Below are 8,627 nucleotides of genomic sequence, written 5' to 3'. Positions count from 1 at the left end.
CGTTAAATAACCTGCCTTTATTATCGAAATCTTACAGATTTCCAAAGCCATTGAACTCAAACAATGGTCGATGAAAAATAAGTAAAAATAGTTGGAACACAGCCTCATCCTTTAGAGCCACCTGCTAAAAAACCAAAAAATAAAATAACAAATCAATGCAACATGTTCATCCCAGTGAACAAAACATATTATTAGGCAGAGGAGCATCGTATACTGCCCTCTCTGGACAAGCTGGGAATGAGGTGGTGGTGGTTGGGGAGGAAGCACGGCTGGACTGAGTTTGCAAAGTACAGTTATATACCATATAGGCTGATGGGAACTTGCTGGTAATTGGCTTGTAGATTGAGCAATGAAATGCACTCGGCACTTGCATTAATGATACTATAGATTTTCTGCCTGAAAACCTTGCAAGCTTTATAGTCATCGTTTCAGAATGACACTAGTGGGAATGCAACAATACATCTACCTACACAGATACACAAGCAGCCCCAGAAGGCAGCCTCTGCAGTGTTTCCATGGTATTCTTCACATCAGTCTACAGGTGTTCATTAAACATGGCATAATGATTACTTAGATAGAAGCGTCACATAATTAATAAAATAATTGTAGCAGAAGAAAGAAACTTAATGACGCAGGCTGGAGCCCAGCTGCAGATGTCAAGTGGTGCTTTATATAAGACTGTCACAGGTAGAATTTAGAAAAGTGACAGTTTAGAAAAATAAAAACTCCAGTAAAGGGATGTCATGTATCAGGTGTATATCACAGTGGGAAAGACAAAGATCCAGCAGGAACTAATTATGTGATTAATAGCATGAGTCAGGTGTACATTCTGAGTGGGAAAGACAAAGATCCAGCAGGAACTGGTGATTTGGTTAATGGCATGAGCTTTTTAGCTTCCCCTATAAACATGATGTAGAGTACAATCCGATCAAGGATCGGTGAGAGGCAGCTGCAGAAGCCCATCAAAGAAATTATTACAAAGAACAAAGGAAAAGCATAAGATACTGATTGTTGACTGGAAAGTTTGAAATCCTTTTGGAGGCATTCTTGTACAAAACAGCAAGTATAGATACAAAGTAAAAGCATTACGAATCGGTCAGCTGCAAAGTAAATTGAAAAGAAAAGATAAAAACTGCCCTTATAAAGGACATTTTTACATTTACCAGACTCATTTCATTAGGAAAATCAAGACTCATGAATTGGCAAACACAACTAAATTGAGAAGAAAACCTTGCCTGACTCATTCTACAGCAGGCTCAAAACATCCTGTGCTAGAATAAGATATTCTGTCTTTTTAATTCTGGCCTAGATTTCCTAGCTATGGTACCTTAATAAAAAGCCAGTATCCTGAGTCACACCTGTCAAATAAGAAATGATATCTCCAAGTGAAGAGAATTCTCCATTAGTGGAAAAAAAATCCATAAAATACTGGTACGATACTATATAAAGATAATGGAGAAATGTCTGACATCAATCATGCTTCTATAGATGAAATGTTCTAAGATAGCATTGCATAGTTATCGTTATTCCATCACTACAGTCACTGGGTATATATATATTATATATATATGTTCTATTATATATCACTGTTCGCTATATATATAGTATACAAGTTGCGTACAATGTTGGGAACCCTCGATAAACCTTCGAATTACTTGTCAGTCTTTGAAATGTGCTTATTTTATTTGAGAGAGCATTTATTTGTGTAATAGTTGGCAACTGTATTTTTTCAGTACTGGCAAACAAATGTTTAAGATTTATAGGTATAATATTTTCTACAGGAGTTCTTAAGGCAAAGAATGTGCACACTAGATCAATATAAACAGATGCATCTGGATTACTCCATTTGCACAGTATTGTCCACACTGCTGTTGACACCTGTCTGTTAATGCCTACAAATAAACTATATTAACAGGACTCATGAGATAACATTGTAGTGGTGCAATAAAGCTGTCAATAAAGCAGTCAATCAGCATTTATTGCAGGAGTCTGTACAGTCAGAATGCAAACAGTTAAAATAAAAGGCTATGTTTCCAACAGAGTTGGGAAATGGTCAAGAGAGCCCTGGGGCTTGGTTCTTGCTTCACTGCACTTCTTATTATACATAAATGGTCTTCTGAGTGTTTGTAATAAAAACTGAAATACATCTCTATGCTGATGATAGTGTTCTTTTATTTCTGTTTGAAAGGCATCGCCTGCAAAGTGGTCTGCTAACTAAATACATTGGTATTCTAGAATAGCCAATCATCTCCTCTCTCTATATATGCAAACAATATTCATAACCAAAATGTAATAATCAAGCCGTGTCACAAGCACAGTTATCATCACCGCACTTGTCTGGGAAACATTATTATTCACGGTAGCTGATAGTGAAATGTGGTGTGCATGTGAGCATGAAACTAAATCCTGATGCTGCAGAGTGAGGGTTGTTTGGAAAATTTGCCATCACACATCATTTAAAATCAAGCCTCTCCCTTTCAAAAATCAATCTGGATTGTTTTAGAACTAGAGCTGTGGTTCAGTGTTTTATTTTTATTAACCAAGCTTCTGAATAATCTCAGTCTCAGCAGGTAAAAAAAAAAAGTATGTGAACTGGAAGAGCAAATCACTTTGAACAGTTCTAATGGCAATTCTATATATATTTTCAATTAAGATGCCTTTTTGAAGACCTGCTGGTCCTACAGTAGTTTGGTTTGGGGCTCAAACCAAACTACTAGGGGAAGCTCATAGTACAGCGTGCACGGGGTAGGGGTCAGGACTGGTAGGTGATGCAATCTATAAAATATGAAGACAGAAGCCCAATACCAGCTCCTGCAAGGGAGCCTGGCTGTTTTGTACAGCGGTATCGGCACTATGCTTCAAAGCAGGAGGTCCTGGATTTGAATCAGACCTCCACCTGTTAGAAGCCCCTGCTTGTGGGAACTGAGGTTCACCACAATATGAAGTTGTTATTTATTTATTGTTTTGATTGTTGTGTCAAGAGTGAAGAGTATAATTGAGAAAAAATGTGTTTTATAAGGTTCAGCTTGCAACTAAATAATATTAATTTTGTTTGTCTACCTTTTTGTAGGATTTAGCATACATTTTATTTTCTTAAAGAACAATTTTGAAATTGAATATAGGGTTTGATACTTTAAAGCCAGTTAGAAATATTTATAAAAATCACTCACTTCCTCTTTAGGTCAGGCAATCCATGTGATAAACCTTTGGTAAATGTCCTTACATTGTGTTCACACAGAAGTGTTTTCATCAAATGATGTGCATTCTATTTATAACGTTTCATTTGAGATAGGGTTAGTGTGACAGGGTGCCGTCACAGCCCAGGCTGGTTACCTAGAGACAGAAAGATGCAGTTTTAAAGTGCTGTTGCACACTTTATTAAATGAAACACAAAATAAACATAGCACAAGGGCCAAAATAAAAAGTTCAAACAAAACAAAATAATACAGGCTTGGCATTTACCTTCAATGTATAGCTTGTACCCTAGTACAAAATCATAGCATAAACAAACAAAGGAGTTCTGGCTCCTTTTATACATGTGGCCACTCCCCAATTAGCACCAATGACCTAACCGGGAAATGGCTGCACCTGTGATTGATGGCAGGGACAGATTTAACCCATCCCTGCCAACCTTACATTCTCCCACACTATTTACAGCAGCAGGGCTTCTGTCCTGCCACAGTTAGGGTTAAAATAAGGGTTATTAATATGTTATTACGAGTTCTTTTAATGGCACATATTAGTTTATGTCATGTTCTAAATAATGTATATGGTTTCATAAAAATGTCTTAGTTAAATGTTCTTATAACACTGTATTGTTATTAATAACTATGTTGTTTATAACATCCTTTATAGGCACATTATTGATTGTTTATATATTAAACTAAAGTGTTATTACAATATCTACACATTGCAAGGTAGATGAAATGAAATGCCCATTATGTTCATGGCCAGTTATAAGCGGACAGTGTTCTGATACAATGGGTGTCTGCGGTGCTAGATAGAATTTGTTACACTGTTCAAGCCATTCTAAGTTGCTGTCTGGATGTTGCCTTTGGTTTAGTTTAACAAAGTGACTCATCATAAAAGATAAACTTACAGTGATATAAAAAGCGAACCGGAGAGGACATGTTAAATTCAACATCTGCTTTAGATTTAAACCGTCGATTGCATGAATAATAATTGTCAACATACTTCTTAAAAAAAACAACAGAACTAACAGAACAAAACAGAAATCTAGTTTTTTTTCAGTAGCAATTATTGTAGTACGAGTATTTTATGACTATTTGTCAAAAATAAAATAAATATAAGCATAGCTGCAAATATATACCGTACCCTGCTTTAGTATTATATTTATTTACAGGGTAAACACAATAAAAGAATAAAGGTCTATGCATAAGCAATTACCCACACATTGAATCTATTGTCCGCTGGAAATACTACCATTTAGAGCCACGAAAATAGAACCCTCAGATGTCATACTCTGTGGAGTTCTAAAATACACTTTTGTTCAATCAGAGCCTGCTTTATATTCATAAAAAAACAGCTTTCCATTTTTCAGTTTGTTGTCAGGAACAAAATTGAAACCATGTCTTTGAAGTTGCTCATTATACAAGCAGTATTGTGGAGAATACCATCAAAATGAATACTAACATGAATTTACTTTATACTTAAGGGACAAGTCAAATTTTGAAAATGCCTTCCTGAGAATCTTCCTCATCAGGTACTTATTGTAGTATATATTTAGGACTAACATGATTCAGTGTTTATTTTTTACAAGTTCCCAAAATACTGGGATAAATCACTTATTACACTTTTTTTGTTTTACAGGAACATATTAGCTTTGAGACAACATGGTTTCTTCCTTAAAACATCACGCAACCTGTTAATTGTGCAACATGTTTCAGCAACGTTTCAATGTACTCTTTGTATCTGATCAGCTGAATTGAACTGTGGCTGACCGAGTGGCCAGTTTAGACGTTAAGATCTGCCTTCTCGACATGTTTAACTACTTATAGACAATCAGAAAGACCTGAACTGATCTAGTCCAATGTAATTCTTTCTAATTAGCTATAAAGGCAGATCAATACATTGCACTGAAGAAAATAAAAAATGATGTTTGTGTGTTTTGAATAAATAAAGCATTGTGGCAGAGTGACAGTATTTTTTTGTTTGTTTGTTTGTTTTGTAAAAAACATTATTTTATTGTGACGTTTTGGATAACACCAAACTGTTCAAGCCCTAGCTTCATTTCCGACTAGTACAGATCAGTTTCCCATCCATCCTTTCAAACAGAGACAAGACAACTATATTGTTAATAAGGAATACATTTATTTATTGAACAATGTTTAATGGCAAAAAACACTATATCAATGCGGATTAATTAAGAATGTAGGATAGTAAAGAACTGAAGTCAAAGGGGCTGACCTCAGACCTCAGAAATGTCTCAAGGCCAGAGATGCAAGGAGAGGAGGAAGAGTCTAAACCAGTCAGGTTTAGTTCCTGAATAAGCAACTTTAGTTTCATATAATCTTTCATGTCAGGGTACCTGAACTATGGTAATATACAGCTGAGGTATGAACGTGGATACTTTTCAAGCAGTGAAAGAAACAGGCACAGAACACAAACAACTTCATCAGGAGAACATACATGTGAGTTTATAAAAAAAAAAAAAAAAAAAAAAAAAAACTACAACATACCAATAAGATCAAATGAAAATGCTTTCGACAATGTCCTGAATGTTTAGCTGTAATGTTGTTATAATTACAGTATGCTATTAGATTTTGGTCCTAGGCAGTAATTTTCCAAGTTCATACTGTACATTACTCAGGGATTTGTATAAGTTTACTTCAAAAACTGATAATTTTGACCATGGTATATCTATATATATATATATATATATATATATATATATATATATATATATATATATATATATATATAATACAAGCAGAAATGGGTTATTAATTCGTTTTTATGAGAGAACCTGACATTTAGAATCAGGTTTTTATGAAGAAAAAAATAAACTGCATTGCACAAAAGCAGAGCAATCAGGCCTGAAGGACCATAAGGACTGTAATAGATAAAGGGAGATGAGAGTTTCTCGTCACAGTTCTTAGGCATACAGAAATAAAAAAGGTGATGGGGCTTCATGTTGAAAAAGGAAACAAAGTAAGAACATTAACATAGCTATCAGGATTGAAATTAATATGTCTAGCGTTTGCATGCAAAGTCAATAGATTGCCAGAATTAAACAGCTTTTCTTTTTCAGAGGGTTATCTACGCAGTGCCCTCCCTGTAATGTTTAATATTATCAGCTTGTGAATGAACTACACAATTAAAATCAACACAGTTAGAATAGTATTACTGCTTTGCAACTTATTTCAAAATGCTGGGCAGTAGGGAGCATTTCCTCTGTAGAAAGAAAATTGCTGATACATGTATAAAAAGTCAAATAGATATATTGATTTCAGTTTATTTCCTCAGAGTATGGTATGGATAAATGTGTCCTGTCAACACTGCCACATTATAAAAAAAGTAAGAGGCTAATTCAGAGTTGGCCACGCCGCAAAAAGACAATTTCTTTCAATGGTACCACATTTAAAACTTCATTAAATTGGAGGGAGCAATAACATTATAATCTCCCTCTTTCACTTCTAACCTATACAGCTGGTTTCACGGACTGACTGGAACTAATCCTGGACTACCTTACTTAAAGTAACATCTGACTGGTTTCACACACCCAGATTAGCACTAATACTGGATAAACTAATGTTATCTTAGGTACTGTAATCAAAGTCTATGAAACCAATGGGTGGAATGTTTATCTAAGTTTATTTCTATGTTCCTTTCTAGTTCTGCCAATGGGTTATTGCATTCCTTGTACCCTTATTGTATCTGAAAAGAAAATGTTTTATATTTGATGTTATTTGACAATCCCATAACAATTGTAACTGGGGTGTTCTGTTACAGTGTGGGTGTTCTCTGAAAGAGACACAGAGAGTTTGCCATGGAAACGCCTCTTTAGTAACAAACAGGCATTGCAAGCAGTTGCAGTGGTTGGTGGCCGCCAGTAGGGTACCAGCAGTGGAAGAATATATGCAAATATGTACATAAATACAAAAAGCCAAAAACCGAACACAACGAGAAAACAGCAAACAGACAAAAGGTGGCCAAGCTTGGGCCGTGTGCTACTCCCACTAAAGGGAGGTCCCACTTCCCTGCACAAACTAAATAAATTTAGACGGGATTAAAATCCCCTAAATGAATCCCTTCCCTGAAGTTGTAGCCCTTATCCTGATTAAACATGCACTGATAATCTTGGTGGGTCAATCTAGTTTACTCAACACGGGAACACGGGAATACGAACACTGAAACACGGGAACAAACAAAAGAAGAACAAAATACTGACTTTTTCAGCCATCATCAGTTAGTCAATTAACATCTGGCCACCTGCTGCACATTAGGATTCAATTAGGCAGGGAGGGAAGTCTAACATCCCAGCTCGAATATATATATATATATATATATATATATATATATATATATATATATATATATATATATATATATATATTTGCTTAAACCAAAAACTATATTTATAATATAAACCACAACTAAATATACTTTAATTTACAGGGGCAGGCCTCAGCCCTGCCACAATAATATTTTGCAATACTGTGGTATGACACCGAGTACCGTGTGCTGCATACATCCAGAAGACATTAAAGAGATATGACGACATTACCAATCTGCATACTCTGATATTATCAAAATATATAGGTACACAAGAGTGTTTTAAGCAAGTAGCATTACAATAAGATAAGCAGTTCCCTATGCTTATCCAAGCAGTTGGACAGAGAGAGACAGCCCCCAACCACCTGCAGATTATGATACCATTTGTGCTAAATAAGGTTCTTAGCCAGTTTCATTGCATTGGTTCTCCTGATTTTTTTTTGCAAAACTAAAATATGACACATAGGGTATATACGCCCCCCCATTCCATATAATACAGCAGTATTACAGTAGCATCTCAGCACCAGTTCGGTACATTTATTGCTAAAAGCTTTCTACATCCAGTGTAAAGCAGCCCTATACTACAAACAAGCCTGTTCCATGTTAACCTACGGAGCAAAGCCTTGCCAGCTCAATAAACACAGTAAGCTCCGGTGTAACTCTTTATCTTGAACAAACATTTTGAAAAGATAAGGAACGGTTTCCATTCTTACATGCTGTTCTTACAGCTGTTTTCGATATTTCAAGCTTTCTGAAGTCTTTGGCTCAGCCAAACGCTTTGAACTGCCAGATTCCAACAGAGATTAGCCTCTATCCTGGAACTCACGCATTGGATAAAAAAGCTAGACAAAATAGTAAGACCATTTCGACAGGCAAATGAAAAACTGATTGCAAAAGAATGTCTATAGTAAGCGGACTCAGTCCTGCATAGGGTTTTCACCCTATAGGTTAAAATATATTTGACTTTGGCTCTGGACATTTAACTGCAAGGGGTGGGTCTTACCAGATGGTAAAGCCCTCTTCTTTTGGGTTCTATGGCTTAAATAAACCACATATAAGAAATATGTTTTAAATCATTTTTTTTTTTTGTATTTATTTTTAAAAAGTGTTAT

The sequence above is a fragment of the Polyodon spathula genome, chromosome 8 (genome assembly GCF_017654505.1).
Source record: "Polyodon spathula isolate WHYD16114869_AA chromosome 8, ASM1765450v1, whole genome shotgun sequence".
Taxonomy (NCBI): domain Eukaryota; kingdom Metazoa; phylum Chordata; class Actinopteri; order Acipenseriformes; family Polyodontidae; genus Polyodon; species Polyodon spathula.
The sequence above is the reverse complement of the archived record's forward strand: the minus strand, read 5'-3'. Positions refer to the sequence as shown.